The 22023-nt window shown below is 30.8% G+C and overlaps 1 protein-coding gene across 7 annotated transcripts in view; it reads right to left on the bottom strand.

The window, feature by feature from the left end:
* Nucleotides 1-540: 540 nt before the first annotated feature.
* The window catches only part of Camta (Calmodulin-binding transcription activator), a 307476-nt gene continuing 285993 nt past the window's right edge, over nt 541-22023 (bottom strand). For all 7 annotated transcript variants that reach the window (XR_015808914.1, XR_015808915.1, XM_088181638.1 and 4 more), the window contains one exon: nt 541-1280. The gene's annotated coding sequence lies outside the window, so the exon portion shown is untranslated. The remainder of the gene's footprint in view (nt 1281-22023) is intronic.

The following is a 22023-nucleotide window of genomic DNA, read 5'->3' as shown; positions in this document are numbered from 1 at the left end:
GGTACTTACAGTTTACTTGTGGAAATATATTGTATAACATTTATTGACATAAATCATAATATAAATATATTTTTATATATATATATTATATGCTGCTTTACTGTTATGACACTTACATTTCACCGCCCAACGTAATGAACGTAATGAAATTTCAAGGAGCAGCTGCATATCGAAAAAATCTTTTCTAGTTTAATTATTAAAATATAAATTCACTGGTTATGCACATTACTGTAATTTAAGATAACTTGAAGAAGCTTTGATAAAAATATTTTGTGTTCAAATTGTACAATTTGTGTAATATTTCAATTTCTCGCTATACAATTTCAGTTAAATAATATGTACCTATACTTGTATTTGTTGATAACTTTAATGAGAACTATTGAGTGGATCGTACTGAATATTATTCTGATATGTTACACATACAGATTTAGCCGATTTGAGGGTTGAATCGTAAGGTTTTCTATTTTTTTAGAATTCATGCTCGTAATGGATGGGCAGACGGGCCGTTGTTTAGTGCGGCCCTGCATACGGGCCGCATTATTTTCATTTTATTTTTGTGAAAGTGAGCGCCTTCCGATTTTTACGGCGCGATAGTAAAAGTTGCGACCCAGACCCTCCACTACGTCATGAGTCTGAAACTGACCGGAATACGAGCGAGCGGAGAGAGGGTTTACCAAATTGACGGCGCGACATAAATATGTATAAGATGGGACCGCAAGATTTCTCTCGACAGAGGAAAAAATGGCATCACCGTTCCGTCCCGGTGAGCAATTCGTTCCCACCCGACCCTGAAAGGGGCTATGCTCGGCCATTTCGCGACAACGTTAAACAAAATGGCGGACGCGCCGAAATGGCGGCGCAGCGGCCCTCTTCACTGAGCGCCTTCGGACCTAAACACTCCTCATCTAAATATATTTTTTTAACTTGAAAATGAAATCACACCTAACGAACCCCACATACAACAGCGTCAATATTTAAAAAATATAAGAATTATTTGTTCATATTTCGACTAATTAAAATTCAGTGCTTTCCCAAGCGTGGAACAAGCCGCCGTTTACATAGCACTAATTAAGTACAAAAGATCACTTACGCTCATACATCATATATGAATATATAATATATATTAATTGTAGTAATTAACTCTTTTTGTCTAAATATAACACAACGCTTTGAGAGATCAACGCGACATAGAACACAGTGATTCTATGCCGAATTTGTAATATAGCAGCATCCCGTCCTGAGATTTTTATTAAGATGTCGAGGCGCTAGACGTTGAATTCCTGCAACAAAAAAAATATTCGTTAATTAAATGTTAAGGTTACTTGGCAATGAGTCAATTGATTTTAATCATACTACACATATTCGCAAAATTATTTTTAATTGTACCATCAGATCCTTATATCTATCATAAAAACATCATTGAATTGATAACTAGTGTCAGAAGGGCGTTTTCAAACGCTTACATCTTACTCAAAACAATAGGGTATATGAGACGTGATCGCGATTCTTATTGTGTAAAAAAAATCTGCAATCCAGTCATGTACACTCAATGTACATATATGTAAAAGATAATCATTTAAATTAAAGTAACAGTCAAAACATAATAGCTTATGAAAACCAGTAAAACATTGGACGTAGTACTTACAAAAATTACATATGAAATATTTATGACGAGAAAAATATAGTTAAGAACCTTTTGACACTAACATCACTCAGGTGTCAAGCAAAATATCCGACTAAAAATATTTCCACAAAAGACACGTTATGAGAGATGCACAAAGGACACGGTATTACAGCAGCAAAAACAAATAAAAACGAGTGAGAAGGCTGCAATCACGAAAATAAATAATGTTACAAATAACAGACATCACAGCCGACAATAATACAACTTGTCACCCCAGCGAAGACTCGTCGACTTCGAATACCTGCCCTTTTAATGTCATCGCCCGATAGTGACGTCCACAATATTTTCTATTTTCTATACATTTTTAAGAGCTTTTGCAGCGTCTATTTTGATTGCAAAGACACAAAAACCCATTAATGATTTTTACCAAAGGTTTTTTTAATATGTTTATATCACAAATTTTAGTAAAATATTTTAATAAAAAAAATTATATAAAAATTTAAATTTAGTTTTTTAAGTAAATAAGTGCAATATATAATATACTATATAATATAATATATAATATAATGTACAAATGCAATTTTTTCAAAGATCTACTACCTTAATAATTTTTTTAAGAAACTTCGTTTAATTTATATATTAAAGTATTAATAAATGTGCATAAATATAAATATTTAAAAATCATTTAAAAAGGTTACGTAATTTATTTTTATTATGCAACACATTAAATACGAGAGATTGAAACCTTTATTTATGTATGTTTCAATCTCTTGTATTTATTTTATTGTTGTTTTCTTTGTGACTCTAATCCATCTTGAAAAATGTTACATGTAAATTTTTTAGTGATGAGCTTTTTCAATGCGAATTTTGGTTTAACACTATACAGGCATACATCAATAAAAAGAGCTTATATTAAGCTTTATTTATTTGTTTTTATTTTCTGTTGCTTAGATGATTTAAAATATCAATCGTCTTTTTTTACCTGCTTTTTTATACACCACCTTATATAACATGATAAAATTAAAATAATAAAATAAATTAAATACAAGTCAGGGTTCAGTGTACAAATATTCTCTTATTTGCCGTCCAAACAATGAAAACACGTCGCAGCGGTTAAGCAGTTACTGCTTTTCCCGGGTCGGGTTAGTCCGGATTATTGTGACGAAACGTGCGGTCAAAGAATAAAATATTCTGGAAAGATTACGACACAAATGAACAACACGGTGCGTAAATGTCGTACGCGATTATGCGCCCCTGTAAAATGATTAAATTTCACGGTTTGACCGTGAATAACTTACAAATAAATTATATTTAATTAAATCTATTATCAACATGTCTGCTGAAAACTTAATATGTAATAATAGCTTTCGAAAATTTTGCATAGTATTTATAATATAATTAAATACTTATGTGGTTTAAAAGGTAGTATATAAATTAAAATATTTCTCAATGAATTTTGCGCAAAACAGTACAATGCACATAAACAAAGTGACCACTAATTAAAATAAATATGATAATAAATTCATGTATTATTGCTGTAATATATGCTTGGTAAATAAACGCATTGTTTTAACTAAATAGAAGTTGCAAAAGTTATCAAATAAATTAACCATAAAATTATATACTAATTGCACCATAATATTTATATATAAAAAAGGTATTTAGTGTAATATGTTTCACTTTGTTAAGTTAACATATTTAAATGGTATTTAATAAATATTTAAATATATTTTATTTGAGATAAATAAATAGTTTTCTAATGCTAATATCTAGTTAGCACTTGAAACACCTCAATTAAAGCTATTTTAATCAATACAAAGAGCTTTAATTTATTTTGGTTATTTTTTGTTCTATTGCAAAATTAGCATTTTATAATTCATAAATAGATTGATACGTTTATATAATTTGGCTATATATCAAACAATATTTTTCAAATGCTAAGCTTAAATTAAAAACCACTAGTTTTATATTCCTGTTTCACTCATGATAGATTCCAATGCATTAATCATTGATTAATATTATTTTTACTTTTTTTTAAAGGTTTTTAAAAAAAGGTAAAAATAATAACCTAACCTTTTTGTTTCATACTAAATATGTACAACTATTTTATAACAGTTTTGAATCGGTGCATAAAAAATGTGGGTCTGTGCAATTTAATAAAAATTAATAATACTGTTTTAGCAGCTTTTAATAGTGGTCGAAAGTATTTGCAATGCAAACAACTTTTTTAACTACTCTAACCGGTCTTATATTTGATTTGCTAATCTAAAAACTACATTAATAAGCAAATATTTGGAAAGCACTCCGTGTGGGAATCGGCAGCTTGCAAAAATGTTGGGGGTTTTTTTACAGAGTAGAGAACTTCAATAATCCAAAATGGTTTTTTGTCTTTATTCTGTTCGAAATATACAAATTGTAAATCAGCTATCATTAACCAATTTCTTTATGATTCGGATTTTAATACGGGAGTCTAATATTTCTTTGTAAATCTACGCTCTGTAATCGAACAGTGAAATGTAATTGAGAACTCGAAATAGTTCTGGTCCTTAAATTATCTTCGTCTATAATAACAAATCATTCTACTATTAAAGTTTGTTTTCTTTAACAATAATCTAGCTCTCTGTTTATCAATAATATAAAAATAGCAACAATAATATACTTCACGTGCTATATATTACATTAATATTTCAAGAATTTTTATTACTTAAGAAACCAGAATTTTTAGAATTGAATTAGGATTTTTTTTGCTTCGGTATGTTTAATAAATTGTATATTAGATTCATCGCAAATAATAATACTTTTTACTGTAGAATTTTTTAATACATGTATTATTTTTTCATAAAAGTCGTTTTCATTAAATGTTAAAAAATATTTACGCATATTTAATAACATTTAATGTGCAGTCTACATTATAGACAAAAATAACCATAGCAAATATTAGAATGCCGTTTACACAGTTTGTTTCAATATATTATATTTATGTTAAAAACTGGAATAAAGTATTTTGACAACGAATTTCGAATTTGATATAATTAATATATTTTCCTGATGTAACGTCATTATGGTCTTCATTTCAATCACACAATAAATTACTTACACCACAATATGTCATCATCATGGAGATAGGCAGAGCTCTAAAACCGTGCCGAATCAAATTACAAACGACCCGGGGGCGGGAAGAGAGTGGAGGAAAAGGGAGAGCAGAGCGAGTGGAAATTTTATTTCCAGCTCTTCGCTTATCTGTTTCGGGCATAATTCGAGCGAGATTAGGATGGGAAAGTTTTCGGGCGTGCCTTAAAAGAGCAGCACAAAATCAAATGCGAATCAAATTTTATGAAAGGGCCCCGAAAGGTAAGGACCAGATATTCCCAATTACCGTCCGTGCCGTGACAAAACTTTTCCGGGGCCGGTTTTTAAGGCTTCGTTAAGAAGTTTTCTTTTGAAAAAAAAACATATCTACGTATGTACGACTGAAGGGTTTGCTCTTTTAAAGAAAGCATTATTGTCGAACTGGTTTGAGAAAGAGAGAAAGTGAAACGAGCTGAGCGTGAACGATAATTCTTGGGAAACCGGTGCGCCCATGCGAAATTGCGACCCGCGAAAATAAAAGGAATGTCACTATGGCCGAAAAATGGGCTTGTAGGCTTTCGAACGGGACAAAAGTGGACAAGAGACGCAAACAAGGGCCCGTTTGGAGCAAGCTAATTTTGTTTAGGGAATGGCGAAAAGAAAAACAATAACAACTATCGAGCACATGGACGCAGCTTATTTCCTTTATCTTGCTTTGTTTGGATGGAATTGGAACGGTTAGAAAAGATTTATATGGTTAATGTTTGTTATAAATAAGCTGAATACTCAGAAAATAAAGTAAATATTTTTTATATTATAAAATAGTGGCTGAAGCTTTTTGACGACACATTCATATTGAATAAACTCTATGTAATAAAATAGTTTAAAATTAATAAAATATATTGATAGACTGTTTTAGTACAAAACCTACTTATAAGCGTCAAGTTTTATGCAGTAGATTTAAAATTATATTTAAGTGAGTATTAATCCAAATTTAAATAACAAGTATTGAAATACAATAAAAAAGTGTGAAAGGTCCACCCAGCTGCTCAGTTAACGCAAGGTCTTTTAAACGACAATTTCAAACTTATAAAAAAGAAATACAAACGCGATTTGAGAAAAGACCTTATAATAATAAACAATTAAATCTTTTACAATTGCAACAATGGTGCCAACAAATACTATAATTATCAAAGTTTTCACCTATTAACCGCCCATTAAGCGTCAGAAAAATATTAAACAATATATTTTTAAGTTTACATAAATTTAAAAAAAAATCCTAATGGTAAAGTTTATCTCTACATGTCTTATTAGACTTATATATCTTATTCATTGACGTATTAAAAAAAGTATACCAAATGTACTCACTAATTAAAAAAACAACAAAGAAGTAAATAATAACAATATGTAATAAATTACTTAATACTTTTATCAAATGCCACAAAACTCATTATTTTATTGGTATTTTTTTGCTAATGAGTTGTAGTGCTGTAATTCTGCTTTAATAATCATGTGTTCACAATCGCTGTATCAATCGTAACCATATATCATTAATTATTATTTGTCTATCATATTTTCTATACATATTTAAGAGTATAGAAAAGGTCGAACACGTTTTCTTCACATCTAACGAAGCGAATGCGGCAGCTGTTCGACAAAAATTTATACCGATCGACGTATTGCGGACACGTCTGCCTCCAATTTTGTTGCAAAATGCACTTTTGTTCACACGTCATACGTGAAATTCTACGTGCGCATAAACTGCACGGCAGAGAGAAATTGCGGGTTCGTCAAAATATCCACTTCGAAATACCTATTTTATATTTCATGAAGATTATTCTCCATTCGCCGCATCGAAAGCATATCGCGCGAACAACGCGGTTCGTGAGATGGAAATTTATGCACGTGCGAATCTTGTGACTTTAAGAACGCGACTCAAACCTTTTGTAGATCAACGTCTGTCGCAGGTGGTGCGTTGTGCTCTGCTTGTAATAAATTCAAAGGGATGTTTCGTATAAAACGTGTTAAAATAAAAAAATATAGGATATGATTTATATTTATATTTTTGGCATAACGCCAACAAAAATAACAATATTTAGGAGGTTGCGCTATATGACAGTTTATATACTACGTAAATTACTATGCAAGTTTAACTATAAAACTTTATAAATAAACCAATACAACTATCTAGTAATAAAATTGTATATTTCATACTAATAGATAACAAATATTATGGTTTAATATTTTGGCAGTGATACTCCAGCCATGGTCAGAAATTTTCAGTAAATGCTGCTTTTCTTCTTGACCAAGTCATATATCAATGCTCTTGTGGTGGAGTAAGAATAATGCCACTCATCAATTTACTATTTTCAGATACCGCGTTATTTGTGTCTTTGTTAATACATTTGTTTAAATGTGTGCTCTCGTATAAACTCAACAACAGCAAGACAAAACTTTGAGATCGTTATGCTATCATCGCGGTCATTAATTGCGAAACTTTTGTGGATGTCTATTTCCATCGCTTCATGTTTTGTTAAAGCAAACGGTCCTTGTGCTATTAAAGTCAATATTATGGCCTTCATTAAAGCAATCATATATCATATGTGCTAGTGCGCGTGTCGTGCAATCTGAATACCGCAAGCGCGATCCGCAATCAAAACAATTTAACGTAAACGGTCGTGTAAATTGCTGACATAAAAAAAATTAAGTTAATAAAATCTTGTGTGGGGATCACACAGGCTCTCGTTTGTAAAGGATTCTTGAAACTTGCGTAATACTGTGACCAAAAGTGATTATTCACCAATAGTGCGATTACAAAAAGGCTCTCGTTACGACTAGAACTTAAGGGTTCCCTCATAAATTGTAAGAAATATTCATTCGTTGAATGAATATTTCTTTGTTATGAAACGGTCACAGGAAACAATATATCACCGGAAGACAAATAGCACTGTAACATTACACAATTCTTCGACCCTGGAGATAAATCAAGCAAATATCACTTTCTAAATGCGTATATTTATTTCGTTTTTCTAAGAAGCGAGTGTAGCAATTGATTGGATGATCGCTGCATGATTTTTTTTGGTGAGCAAGCTTTGCAGCTCTAAATACATAAGAGCAGGCACAGACACTCGAAGATACTAGCAGATTCGCCCTACTGATAGACGCGAAGTTGCAACCTGAGACTCCCAAACACAATCATCGCAGCAAGAGGAACTGCCTTCAGAAACTGTCACCTACAAAACCCTGAAGGATCTTGCACGGACATCATCCCTGCGCCAGCTTCTCCACTAGTGCTCGGAAAGAACCATACTCGCCCATTATATTAGCCGAAATATATGTTATATATTCTAATAAAGTTCTCACTAGTTCCACCTGCGTCTTACTGGCTACGAAGACACACCCCTTAGGGTTAGAAAACCTTAAAACAAAGTGTCAGTCCATAAAGTGGCTCACAACTGTGCCTCTTGCTTGTACCGGGGGCAAACCAGACTGGCTCTAGATGCCAAACTGCACGAGATGGTGATAATAATCAATAAATAAATAATAGCTACAATGAAAGAAGTAAGTATTATTTTAATTCAAGAAAACCAGCTAAAAACAGAAAATGAAATCAATCTTTATAAATATTCTTAAAAAATCGTTAATAGAAATAGAATACCTTATACAAAAAATAAAAACTCTTGAGGAGCAACAAGTGAAAGACTGTTGTTATAAAACAGTTAATCAAAGAAACGGAATGAACAACACAAAAAAATAAAAAAACGGAAAACCTCAAATTCACCACAAACATTTACTCAACTCACATAGACACAGAAATTAAATAAAGCTCAAAAACCTTACAAAAATGAGCAATCAACAAAAAGAACACTAATATTTGTGAAAAAAGTCCTAATTTTTTACAGAGCAATTAGAGACGACTATGTGGAATGAAAACTATACCCTAAAATCCCTCAACAGCAATGTAGTCAAAAGTGGCCCTACAATTTACCACCATTCGTACCACACGTATTAAAACAAACAAAACAGGTCAATTTAATTAATGGCTAAAGGCCTACATCACCCTTGACCACAAGAGTACAAAATAAATGATCTGAACATAAGAGGACTTAAAATTGAAAAAAGCTGATTCTAGACTATAATGTAAGGAGAAAAAAACCCTTGATTTGCTTATCCTAACATTTAATTACACTGAAAATGAAGAAAGCATTCACAAAATCTCAGATACTTTTATACTTAAAATTAAAATACACCTAATGAAGGGCTCTAAAATTATCCCCCAGTGCAAAACATGTGAATGCTTTTGGACGGACATACAAGACTACAGCAGTAATGCTACAAAAATCGTAAAGAGCGTGGGATATCATCTAACAGCCAACTTTACTGAACCGAAGGAAAGACGATCAACCTGCGCAAACTTTGTCAAGTTACAAAAGAATTGTAAGCAATACGCAACAAACAAAACAAAAACAAAAACACAACAGAATTTATTCCCAAGACTCCGAAAAAGTTCAAACAAAACAGAAAGCAAAATTTCAGAGAACACGGTTCAAGAACACTTGAATCAACTATACGTCAGCAGATGAACAATGCAAAATGGTAAATATTTCTTTAGAAACACAGGGTAACACTCCCATAGTGTATGGCTGAAAGGCAAATAGTATTGGATTCCAACTAGAATGTAACGGTGGGGAATCTTATGATGCTAACCGTGCAAAGGAAGGGGAAGTGGTTTCCAAATAAATCAAAATATTTATGGAGATATTACTATTCAAACTGAAAGCGTACAAATCACAATAATAACTATCAAAACAAAAAAATATCCCATTATAATTGTGAGCATATACTGCCCTCTCAAGTATAACAAATAATAAAACAGCTTGGAAACCGTTTTATACTCGGAGGAGATTTTAATGCGAAACATACCTACTGTGGGGTCAAGGTTGATCACTAACAAAGGGACGAAACTCCTTAAAGCTATCCGTATAAATAACTATGTGTGATGTCCTTTTAACGGGTAAACCCACATACTAGCAAACGGATCCTAACAAAAACCTGAACTAATTGACTCATTTTTATCAAAAACATATCAGTCAACTTCATGAAAATAGAAGAAAATAATGAACTAAGTTCTGCTCATGCCTCTCATTGTACTCACATATTATATAAAAATTACAAAATCTGTTTTTCAATAACAAGAGAACAGACTAAACAAGTTTCAAGATATCACGAGAAATAGATCTGAATACACCAATCGAAATCTCTGAGAAAATTGAAACTGTTATACGCGGTTTTCATAAGGCAATTCAAAGAAAATTACTATTTTTTGGCAAAATGCTTGTGGATCTTGCACAAGCTTTTTGTATTAAAAAATTCTAATAATGTTCATAGAGAATATTATATATGTTAGTGTAAAATTAAAAAATACTATCTAATTGAAGAAATGTCTAATCAAGGAGTAGTGGTGTTTCCAAAACTTATATGAACGCACTACCTTTGCTTGTTTTTTTCATAAAATACATGCGCAAAAATAAAGGTAATATGCCGTTGCAATAAAGTAGAAACGATATTGAATGTAACGTATCTATAAAAAATAATTTACTTTGAAAGCGACAAGCTAGAACTATTAGTGTATTCCCTGCGGATATAAGAAAAGTTAATCGTACGTGCTATGGTGTAAGCCGGTACATTTCTGTTGTACAGCAGCAGGGTTATTCCAGATATTTGTATCGAAAAATATGTCTTTAGATATTTAACTTTAATGTTGTATGTAAGCTTAATTTAGATCTTACCCCAAGTTTACTTCATATACATTTATTGTACCATATCGTACGTATTCAAGCCATTGAAAAGAGTATACCTTTCAGGAGGAACTGTATTAACCCCAAGATTTTTACCGGCGATATCGACTGAAATGCTTGAATTAGGCGAACGGCGCACTTTGGTCGCGTTTATGTTTGCTCCTCTCTTCTTCAGTGCCGAGTATCGTTCCGGGTGCAATCACACTAAGACGCTTTTCCGGAAACAAAATCTAATCAAAGCAGAACGGTGGAAGGATTGGCCGAAAATGAAACGGCAGACTTCATAAAAAGGAATTTAACCTTTTTCCCATTTCAGTGAATGGAAATGAGCGAGCCTTCTTATTTTTGTATCGCAAAGCAATTACAATATAGTGAAAAAAAATATTCATACATTAAAAAAATGATATACAACTATAAAAAATAATTTGATTTTTTTTTTATGTACTTTTATTGGCTTTTAAAAGTGAGATTTTTGTGATTAAAAAATGTCTGAGCTTTCGAAACAAACCTCATACACACACTGTACACACTGTTTTGTTAAAAATATAAGAGTTATCTTTTTCTCGTTAATTAATTTTTACAAACGAGAATGCTCATCTGCAGAATTTTAAGAGTATTTATTGCTTTTTTATAAGAAATGAGATTATAAAATACACGTAAAAATTCTAGCTTACGATTTTGCACCAGCGAAATTAGAAAAATAACAAATAAAGCAAACGCTGCTCATAAACTATACAAAAATAAACAACTATATATACACGTATCTATGTGTGTTCATGGTAATATGAAATTTAAAATGAAAATATTTTTACGAGAACAGCACACAAGAGTAACTATACGCCGTATAATAAACGCTGCATGGGATGCGTTTTAATTTAAAATCATTATAAAATTTTATCTCGTATCATAAAAACTAGCACGAAATCCGCATATATGGTCTTTCAAAATTAATGTGAGACATAATCTTAATTTATTTCGACGTTCTAAAATTAAACTACCGCAAGACATACGTCTTGAGGGTTGCTCTCAAGAACAATTACACAATAACTGTTCAATTATTAAAATTTACAAAGGCACTCTGAACCGTCATAGCAATTATGTTGAGCGTTATTACGAGCACGGATAAGATATGCCATTCATCTGGACCGAAATCGCGTGTTTTAAGGGTCTATAGGTTTTTATTCCGCTTTCTTCCCTCTCTATACATAAGGGTGGTTTGCTGTTTTAACCCCCCGTGAACACCGCCCATCCCCTACGGCGATGGCGTACAATATTTTTGCTTATTTGAATATTTTCCCATTTTCTTCTAACCAAGCATATTTTCATTCTGTTCTTGGCTATTTTTTTCTTGTGCTCGTAGTAGTTACAACGCGACGGCACACTCGCATTTTATCTCACGATCCGTGTACATAGCAAATAAATTATGTTTGACTCTTCTCGGTGCTTATTTATGTAATATTTGCTTTTGTGGTGTTTTTTGCATATAGTCTGCTGTGAGACGAGCGAATTTGGCTCTTGATATGAGATGACTGATTTAATATAATTTATTACAAGTTACCATATAATACGCAAATACACCGGCTTAATTTATAGTTCAAATGGAAATAATAAAATTTGCACACAAAAATATATACATATATGTATTTACTATGTATATATTATATGTATAATAAATTCTACAATATTTTCATTATTATACTTAACAAGGCACGAGTATTTTAAAAAAAAATTATCACTTAACTTTAAACTGCAATAAGCTTTTAAGTTGCAGTTTAAAGTTAAGTGATAATTTTTTGCAGCAAAGATGCAGTGTTCCTTAAAAGTTTTTTTTAATAGAACTTTGCATGGTATCCAGTATCTCAGTGGCTTATGTGGCTAATATTATCTATAAAAGATTTATCTCATAATCCACTCAAATACTGAACTCTACCCAAAGTTCTACTAAAATTAAAAATAATGTTCAGGGGAAACAAATCAGGGGGGGGGGGACATAAAAGTAATTTATAAAACATATTCAGCTTTTATCTATTTTATTTAAAAAAAATTCATTACAAATTAAAATTTTATAGAATTTCAGCTAGCTATTTTTTTTTAATATACCACGAGTTTTGACAGGCTACATTAAAAATTACACGCGATAAAATACACAGCACAAGCAAGAAATTACACATTAAAATAATTACATATTAAAAAAATTAATAAAATTATCTATGGAATGTATTACACTGGAAAAAAATACAAACGCACCAAAGTGACCAGCCAATAGACAAGTAGAGTAAGTCTATTGATCTTAAAGACGTGGGTTCAAATCCCATATGGACCTTAGTGTTTTTTCATTTCAATCCTGTCTGAGAAATCGTAATTTTTTATTATTATATAATTATAGTTCCAATCGATCATCACAGATTAGGTTCTTAGATTTTTTTAATCTCACGGAGAAATATCTTGATTAATAATTAAAATCAAACAAGGTTGTAGATCGAAAATTCGTTATTATTAAGCTACTTTAGGTCGTAGAGAATATCTTGAATGTATTCAACAAAAACAAAAAAATGCAAACTGCAGTAATTTCACATTCTCCAGTAACGCGTATGGAACACTGGTGTTTTTATTTGATGTTTAATATATAAAATTAAGTTAATAATTTAATAAACGTAAAGTATTAAAAATAAATAAATTAATTTTAGAAAATTTACTTTAAAAATTATTTGAAAAAAATCATTTTTGGAAAATCAAATTTATATTTTTTTAATTTTGTAACCGCTAAATATCTATTATAAAAATTGAAAAAACTTACAAAAATTACTTAAAAAAAATTTTTCACACTTATCTAAATTACTAATATAATATTTATTTTTAAAAGTGTTAAGCATGTCACCAAGAATGTAAAATTACTCAACTGGTAAACTATTTGCGTATGTAATTTTTGCTGTATTATTTTTATCAAGTTTAATTTTTTTATGTAATTCTTTCCATGTGTTGTTCTATCCTGACACCATAATCACAATAGGTAGTATTAGTTTGATAAGTTGGTAGCAATAAACCAATTAATTGATAACTACTAAAATCACAAAATATACATTCTTTCGCTAGTTTGAATTATAAGCATATTATCTCAATTGAAATCTACAGTCGACATTGTAAAAAGTCTACCAGTAAAAGTAATTTGAATCAAGCCAAAATATTTTTTACCGATTTTATTATTATTAGCGTAATTAGAAACTGTTACTCAAGCTAAAAAAACAAATCCCCAGAAATAGGCAGAACTGTACAAAATTTACTAGTAAAAATGTAAAAGAATCTAAGTTTGAAGGTAAAACTTATGGTCGCCAGATCGTGTCTTTGAGATGCTTCTGTTTTTTATTTAATTAATGTAACATCTTTTGAACATCTGTTATCAGAGTATCACAGGTTATTAAGTTAGACTTTGATGATTATGGCTAGAAACATATATTTCTAATTATTTTCACTGCGCTATTTATCTTCTAAATTAAAATATTTTTTTGAATATTTTATTTTGGGTTGTTACATAACCGAAAACGAAACGCAATTGACTTAGAGCTAGGTAAAGAGTGCTCTTTTGAGATGACAATAAAACAGCGTTCAAAACAAGGTAAATCTATTTAATTTGCAATAAAAAAATGCCATTAAAACGGTGATAGCTATTTTACAACACAAAGTAAAAATATGTTTATTGAGTCGGTAATAAAAATAAATGTATTGTATTAATCAAATAGCAATACAAATGATTCCTAAATACATTTATATAATTCTTCTCCTTAATTAAGGAGTCAGCTTTACTGAAAAGTATTTTTTGTTAAACTTATTGTAAAAATTAATAGACGATGAAATTATGTAATTTATTAATTAATATAAGCAGGAAATAATCGCGATAATTCTCAGTACACAAACAATTTAATGATATATTAAAGTAATGAATTTCAAATGTATTAGATACTTTTTATATATAATTAGTGGTTAGTTACGTCATAGCTTTGTTATAAATTTTATTATTTTTCTTATCTGAATCATACGTATCAAATAAAATACATATTTTTCTCACACAGATCAATTAAACCTCAGATAATTAAATATTTAATCTCGTTTGAAAATAATACATCTTACTTTGTGGGAGCAAGCGCAATATAAACCCAACGCGGTACACGGTGGCACATAAATAAACGTGAATTTAAAAAGAGTGATTGAATTACGGTCCAGACTTAATCCCAAATGAACAGCGGTACGAAAGCCCGGTTTTTATTTTCTGACGCTCCATCACGGTTTTTTGTGTCGGTCGGTAGCTATTTTTTTATTCACGTGAAAAATAAAACGTAAAAAAACAATCCTGACGAATAGAAAGGAGGACACGGTAGGCAAGAGCGGCACTAAAGGCGCAAGAGCAGTAGCTCGCGTAAAAGTTTTCGGTCGAACGAGTATCGAATTTCATACTAAAAGGGTTTAGTTGTGCCAATAGGGATTATCCTAGCGTATCAGACGGCAGCGCAACCACGCGACGCAGTTTGACAAGCGCTCGACACCGTAAACCGGGGAGCGACCTTAATCTTCGAAATAAATAACGGCGATACAGTTTTTAGGGAAACGCAAAATGAACATAAAATCAACTGTAGTATAACACACAAAAGAAGGTTTCTCTTATCTTATAGATTATCTGCATACATAAGTTAACTTGCTCATAGGTCTGTATGTCCACGAATATATATAAAAGGACATACTGAAGTTAAATATATACAGAAAATTAGCATATCCTATCTATATAAAATCATAAGTTTCGGTCTTAAATCTCGTGAAGGATTTGAAATACTCGAGAATGTCATAACAATATCATTATTTTATAATTAAGTTTTATTCAATTAAACTAAAATAATATTACAATAAAATATTATTTTAATCCGTCAGTAATTTGCTTTATAAAATCTCATAAAAAATACACTACTGTGCCTAAAATAATGTTCTTGTGATTGGTTCATTATTTTAAAGCATAGTTAGTCATTTACAAATGAAACTTAATCATACATATAACATATTCTGACATTCTTAAATACAAATATAAAATGTAAAGCAGAAAATATTCATGTACATTAAATATAATATAGGAAAATCGTTTAAGGTGCTGTAACTTACAAGAGTGTGACATTTTCATATTGAATTCGAAATAGTATATATTTTTAAAAATAAAAGTAAAATAAACTTTATTTATCTTTAAAATATACTTTTCATATTTGACAGTTAAAAGTGTTTATATTTAAACAAAATAAGATTATCATTGACATTGGACATCTTTCAGGAAAAAGGTACATTAACATTCGTTAAGATATTCGACAGAAATAAATATTGGTAATAATTGAAAATGACGTGAATCTCAATAATAAAACACAAAATAAATATCAATGTCGCTTTATAATTATAATTAATATTATAAACACCTTCATCTTTGTATTTTACATTAAGATATTCGTAAGTAAAATAATAATAAAAATTATTTACGGTTGAGATTCAAAACATGAACCTTAAAAAATCTAAGACGACACATGCGCAAAGTCAAATAAAACACGAGCGAATTGTTCATTTAGGAGCACCTAATAATTTGTACACAATAGCCGCACAAAAAATATCATAAAAGCTACGTAGATCTTTGAAAGCTATTATCGTTAACTGCTACAACACAACGAATCAACGAGTATTTATTAGCTTTGAGACATACACCTATAAATAATACTCATGGCCATACGTAATAAACAGTTATTTTGTACGTATCCTGTGTTACAATCAAATGGTCGCCTACAACTGCCCACCCGTAAGCATCGTAAGATTCCCTATCGAGCTCGACGGTTTACGGTTACATTCTAATTAGAATCCACTACTATTTGCCTCTCAGCCATACACCGTGGGGGTGTTACCCCGCGCTTCTAAAGAAATATTTACCATTTTATTTTTATTATATAATAATTCTCTTTTCTTATAATAAATATTAATATTTTATTGCTTTTGGAAACAAAAATAGTAAGAATACATTTAATAATGACTATAATAATTATATTTATTTAAAATATCGTTAAAATTCTGCACAAAATTAAAAAGAAGTAGTAAAATTATGAAATGAAGTTAGTGGTATTGTAGGTTAATCAAATTTTTTCATTTAACAATCCAGAACTGACACCGATCCTAAAGAAATAAAAGTGGGAGTGGTGTCGCATGCAACGAAGAAAGAGATAAAGCATGCTCTATCGTGTAACGGTACTTTGTCCAGATGACACGGGAATCTTATGAAGCCACCCGTAAGTAAAACGCCTAATTTTATTCTGGGGAACGTATAAAAATTGATAATTAAGACTCACGACTCACTCACAGAGAACTCACGAAACACTAACTTAGAAACATTATGACTCACCAACATGACTCAGCTGATCACGAGAAACCAGATGAGATTTTTACAATTGCACGCCTGCGAAGCTCTACAACTTTTTTTAGGGTTCTAAGGCCAAAGTGTGTAGCCAAAATAGACGTTAGAAAAGATGGTAACAGTTGATTTTATTTATATTGACAGTCTTAGCTGGCATGTCATGTTGTATAATTGTCGGCTGTGATTTTAGTAGAGCAGCTGGGATTGTTGTAATGTGTTCTTATGAGGATTGCAGGACGATCAATCTCGTATTTAACGGTATCTTGACTCGTCTCTGCTAGTCATCTGAGTCTTTCATTTGTGACCAAGTATAACATGTTTTATAATACTGGTTTGAGACAGTTTTGGCAAAACGAAGATGAGGATGTTTGCGAACAAATGGCATCGCCTTTTAATTACATGCAAAAAATGTAGTCACGCTTTGAAAATAAGCAGTTGAGAATTCTACTCCGGCGATCGGTAACCGAAGGATAAAATAACAATAGTATTCTGCGCTCGGTAAAATCTACTATCTATTTAGCACAATGTATTTTTCTATGAGATTTGCTTTCTTTTCAAACAAAGATTACTTATAAGTTTTAAAAATCTTGGGACGGATGTACTATCAGGTGTTCCAGAAAATAATAATGCAATTGTTTAGTACCGAGATCTTTATTCTATTGTTGTGTAAAATACTGTGTGTAGCAGGGGCGGGCGGGGAGATACTTTTTCTCTCGATCGCTCGCGTGTTAAGTGAAGAGAGTGAATGAAAGATAAGGACATGCGGACCGCATGACCTTATCTCTCACTTAGCACGCGAGCGATCGATAGGGAAAGTATCACACTGTTCACGCCTGGTGTGTTGCCTTACTTTTGAGACATGTTATTATCTCTTTTCGTTTGTTTATATTGGTCGTTAAAATTATTTTTGATGTACAGAAAATTATACAAGTGACGACACCCAATTATGACACCTGCATGTTTCTTGTATATCATTTTGATACATTGTTTATTCATGTGCAATAGACTGTTTATAAAGCTAGCTAAATAAGTCACACCACTTAGTATCCATACCCCGAAAATAATATGAGAAAACTATAGAAACCTTTCAGGTAATATATACTACTTTTATGTTTTGAGGGCAGGAAGATAATAGATATGTCATATAGCATTATTGCTATCTGTCATCTACAATAAAGCATCATCTTTCTTTATCTTTTTTAAATCTTCAATTGTTAAGAAATAGAACGCTTTACGCTTATTTATGTTAAATGGACGCGCGAATAGATAACAAAAGCGCTATTATGCAAACCGGTACGATTCTCTACTTACGAATAAAGAATTAAAAATGTATTCTCGAGAGATTTTATTATATAATATATTATTTCAAAACGCTTTAATATCGCCTTAGCTTAAAATACAATTAAAGCACAGTAGAAAATTTAAAACTGAGACCCCACAAAACCACATTGAATCTAGTGTGTATTTTCTGTGAAATGTTTCGCCATATTCACACGTCTGTGCATTAAAAAGTCATAAATTAAGGCGTGTCTGCCTTATGTTGCACGTCACGTGTGTAATTCATTATCAACTACTTTACGTGCACACTTTCACTTACATGTATAAATAAGTTTTAAGAAACATTATTCATATTAAAATTAATAAAGATAAATGACTATATTTGGAGAAGCGCGCCATTCCAAGTGGAAGTATGAAGTAAAGGGGAATGCAATATGCTGCTCCTCAAAGAAAATGCTCCATGTGCATGAAAAATCTATTGCTTCATACGTATATGCACATACAATATATTTTATAATGTCATATATTTACATATACCAAGTATGTGCATATTGTTTGATTTATATGTAATATATTGTCATTTATAAAATACAATATTTCGTATTAAAATAAAACACTGCAAATAATATTATATCATAAAAAACACTTTTATCTTGAGAAAATCTATCATTTAGTTAAAAGGATACCTTAACGAATATAAGGGTGAAAATTAAATTGAGACTTTTTCCTGAAATTTCCATCAATATTTAAAATTTAAATTAAGCGCGATTCGAGTAACTTTTTTGACATAATAGGATCTCTAAATCAAGTGAGCTAAAATTGAAAGTAAATTAAATTAAAATCTTAAAATATGTTTTATATATACTTATGCAAAAGTGATTTATATAATAGATACTTTTCTTCTTAATTTAATTTATATAATGCTTGAAAGTATGTTCTTTCTGAATAATATTTTTACATCGAAACTTTGAGGTAGATTATATGTTATACTATACTTTTGGTTTCCTAAATTAAATTAATGCTTTTAATTAAGCCATTGATGTATATTTTTTTATTGGCTCAAGGACTTTTTGCGGTGATTAAGGAAGAACATATCATTATTCACATCAATAGTAAATAAGATAATCGGAATGAGCGTCAACGTCTGATTACAGACAAGACAATATAATAGCATTAATGTATTGAATTTTAAGTTAGTATCCTTTTAGTTAACTAAGCGTTAAACATTTATTTTTTATTTGCAGTAATAATAATTTGCTTTACTTTAATCCTTGAAAAGCAAATACACGTTTTGCAACTGTATTTCTTATTAAAGTTATATTTTCACCAGTAGTTATATAATTCACAGACTATGCTTATTAAAATGTATTGAATTTTGCAACATTTTGCCTTTAATATGTGATGTTTCACTTTACAACTATTTTTTAAAAGAAAATTTGCTAGTGTCGGTTTTTTTATTTAACAAGTGGTGTACAAACTGTCAATTAAAACTACTAACGTCGCTTTTTAGTATGTCTCAAGCATGTCGAGTGACTTAAGAGCAGCATATAATTTTACATGCACTAGTCAGATCAATTACATTTTTATTAGTAAAAATGTATTTATGTGAAATTGTATTCCGATAATTCTAGTCAAAATATATCACTAATGATACACATACATTATAACATATAAAAAAAATCAGAGAAAAGTATTACCACATAATACAAATTTGGTCTGGATAATTGAGTCATAAATAAATAAATATAAAATTAGACAAGCAACCAACCAAAAATATTGTCCCATTGTCAAATAACTAGTTTTACAGTTTTAGTAAACTTGGATAAACCTAGTAATGTTCAAATTGATTTTAAACAATTTATTAAAAAAAATAATATAAAATAATTTAAAACTATGCAGCTGAAGGTTTCTCAGCGTCGGTATGTAAGCTGTATTGAAAGTCTAATGCCGTCAAATATATTAAAATAAAACGCCTTATCTGCACAGGACTCGCAAGTCTGCAAAGCGGTCAACTTTTAATCAAACAGAATACAGAGAGGTTACGATTTACTTGATGCTGTATCTTTATTGATAAAATTGTAATTTTTATAAACGAATGAAACTATGAAATATAAATATTATAAAATGGCTACATATATATGCTTATTTAATAATGACAAATGGACCGCTAGAAATATTTTTCATATAGAGCGACAAAAAACACGTGTATCATTTCTACCTGTAGATTCGATCTGTCAAAATCTACTGTACCCAGCGAAGCTCGTGGCGCGACGAAAAAAACCTAATTGGATTTTTTCACGGCACGCGAAAAGCCGTGAAAAAGCACTCCGGTTTATCCGAGTGTCGGCGTCGCAAACTTTTCAATTTCGCATTTTCCTTTTTTTCCGCCGAAATAATCGCAAGCCTTTGGCAGAGCCCTTTTCCAAGGGTTCGATCGTTTCGCGAACGGCAACACACGCGCGCGCGCACACACAATTCGCGCTTGATCCACGAGCACCGGATCGAATATTTTAGCAATTTAACTTTTAGCATAAGCACACGCACGTTATTTGATGTTTAATTTAACTTTTTTTTGTTTTGTTTCGCACAACATGTACGTTGGAAATAAATTGAAGCCGCGAACAAAGCGACGAGCTCAACGGTTCACGAGCAACAAGTGCTTTGTCAAAAGGCGCCCTTTAATATGCGAATTTAAATTAAGGGCGTAATGGAAAAGCATATAAAAAATCGGTTAAATTCCGGTTGTTGTGTATGAAGTGTAGTATTTTATTAATACACATATTAACCACGTGTAGAAGTTATAATATTCATTAATAATATAATCATCCAATGATACTAACTTTATCTGTCTAGTTAATCCAAAACGTATTTATTTTTATTAAATAAAAAATATCTGACTTTTATTTTATGTTGTTTTCATGACATTTTTTTAACTAAAATTTATTTCTCTTAATAATCACTGCTTATTTGCATTTAATATTAATCTAAAGCAACGTAGTGTATGTACCACTACTGAATAAAATTGTGTTATTAAGTATATTAACAAATTTACCCTCTTAACGCAAAGCCCACCATTAACTAGGCTTATCATATCCCATGTTTTTAATAAAACTAGATATTTCTCAATATAAGCTTTTAAATCTAATCGAATCATTACTTATCGATTTTATCATTACCATACAACGAGATAGAAAAAATCTATATCAAGAGACCCGCGATAAAGTATAAGTCGCGCTGAGAAAACACTCTTGCCAAACAAGCGTCGCAGCGAAAGGGTTTCGCAAAAAATGTATTTTGCATCATCTGGTGATTTTCTCCAAGAGTAACTAAAAAATATATAAATATTAAAAATATAAAATAAAATTGACTTTGTGCAAAATAAATAAAACGGCATTTTCATTTAATTTCAACTAAATATAGAGATCATTATATAATGTTTGTTTGAGATGCAACATAAGGCTTTCGCCTTTTATAAATGCGCTTTTGCGAAAGCGTTATTTGTAGACCATAAATAAACACACGCGAAAATTTATTTCAAACGATATTAAATAAACGCAATGAGATGTTTAACGGTTTTTGCGCTTTCGGAGCGTATTTATTCTGCTCAGAAAATAGAGAGAGAGCCCAAGAAAAAGGCAAAGCGAGAGCTGCCATCTCATTAGGAACTCTTCCTGAATCCAACGCCATTATTCCGGGTTCAAAGTTGTAGATCGACGAATAAAAAAATAAGGATCGCACTTTCGAAAAAAGTTTGAGAAAAATATTTCCATTAGCATCAAGAGAGACGAAAACAAAACCTTTCGCTAGATATTTCAACAAAACTTAAAATTTTA

The sequence above is a fragment of the Plectrocnemia conspersa genome, unplaced genomic scaffold, assembly GCF_051122295.1.
Source record: "Plectrocnemia conspersa isolate PC_06_02 unplaced genomic scaffold, ASM5112229v1 ptg000002l, whole genome shotgun sequence".
Taxonomy (NCBI): domain Eukaryota; kingdom Metazoa; phylum Arthropoda; class Insecta; order Trichoptera; family Polycentropodidae; genus Plectrocnemia; species Plectrocnemia conspersa.
The sequence above is the reverse complement of the archived record's forward strand: the minus strand, read 5'-3'. Positions and strand labels throughout refer to the sequence as shown.